We start from the raw sequence: 1,808 nt of genomic DNA, 5'->3' as shown, positions 1-1,808 counted from the left end.
TGCTTGTTAGTCCTATCTAGTCTTAGAGACTAGGTATCGTCACGACATCCTACGGAGGGAAATTGGGGTCGTGACACCTAGCAAGTGGATGTTAGGCGCCATCATAGTCTCGAAGTTGAGAATTCTGGGTCGCGACAAGTATTCATAATATTCTTGGTATACTATAAAGTATATCGTGATTATAGTTGAATCATCGTATCCTATGATTAGAAGTATGTTAAATGGTATTCAGAAAATTTTTGGTATACCATATAATGTATCATAATCACTGTTGAATTATTATATATTGTGTAGTATATTATAATTACAGTTGAATCATAATACACTATCACTAGAATGTTATATGATATTCAAAATATTCTTGGTATACTATATAGTATAAGATGATTGCAGGTGATTCCTATTAAATTATGGTAAACTGTGATTAGTAGGATGTTAAATGATAATTACAGTATTCTTGGAATATCGCGCAACATACCATAAGTATAGGTGATTACTGTTGAGTCATAATATATTGTGATTACTATTGAGTCATGGTAGGTATACTGAAGTTACTGTGATACCTGTTGAAGCAAGATATATTATAATTACTCTTAGGATTTACCCATTTAACTAGAAATAACAAAAAAAAAACATGAAACAAGTTATGGACAAGGAAATTTTACTGAAACAACTCAATTAAAAAAATTGAAAAAAGTTAACAAATATTTTGGAACGAAAATATTCTAGTGGAAATAACAAAATTAAGAAAAATTACGGAATATAGTAAAATGAAATAAAAAATTGAGTATTATTACTAGAAAAAATAATAAAAAGAAAAAAATAAAAAGAATGCAGATTTTGTTTTAAAAAAATGATAAAACAACAATAAAACTAAAAAAATAAAAGAAAGTGAAAAAGGCAAAAAACAAAAAGGCGAATAAACAAAAAACAAAAAAAGGGGAGATGTCTAATACAAATTTCACGACTCGCCTATTTAACAATAAAGAATAAAAACAAAATAAAAAATGTGAAATAGAGTGACAAGTTTTTTGAGTGAAGAATTTTACTAAAAATAATGAAAAATAAAAAAAGGTAAAAAATATTTTAGAAGAACAATTTTTACTGGAGAGAATAAAATTTAAAAAATAAAAAAGAATCAAGTGGAAAATAACAAAAAAAATAAGGACAAGAAAAAAATAAAGTGAAAAAGAATGACAGATTTTCACTAGAAAGAAATAAAAAGATCAAACAGCTACAGAAAATAATAAAAAAATAAATAAATAAACGAAAAGAGTAGGAGACTATACTACAAAAGAAAAAAAACCTAAGTGAAAAAGCAATGAGAAAATAGGAAAAAATAAAAGAAAGAAAAAATAAAAAAATAAAAGAAAGAGTGAAAAAACAAAAGAAAAGCAAAGATATGAAAGAAAAAAACCGAAAGGGCACAGGGGGGGAGCACGGGTGTGGAAAGTGAGCAACCAGATAATATAAATTCCTCAAGCTATATTAATTGGGGGTATAAATCACAACTTTTTAAAACTAGCAGCATTTTGGTAACAATATTTTTTAATGTGATATAAATTTCTCAAGCTATATTAATTAGCTTTTGTTGGCTTTTTCAAAAATGATCAAAATTGAACCTCTTTCATTAATGGGTAGTTTCTAAAACTTATTTTGAATCATTTGATCCATAATTTGCTAGATTTGGTTGGTTTGGAGGCTTGTTCGAAAGGCAAGGTCATGGTTAGTTGATTGCTTTGATTCGCGGAGTGAGGTAAGTGTCGTGGTTAACCTTGACTTGCGGGATTAGGACTTGTTGGTCTATT

The sequence above is a fragment of the Nicotiana tomentosiformis genome, chromosome 1 (genome assembly GCF_000390325.3).
Source record: "Nicotiana tomentosiformis chromosome 1, ASM39032v3, whole genome shotgun sequence".
Classification (NCBI taxonomy): domain Eukaryota; kingdom Viridiplantae; phylum Streptophyta; class Magnoliopsida; order Solanales; family Solanaceae; genus Nicotiana; species Nicotiana tomentosiformis.
This window is presented reverse-complemented; position numbering follows the sequence as displayed.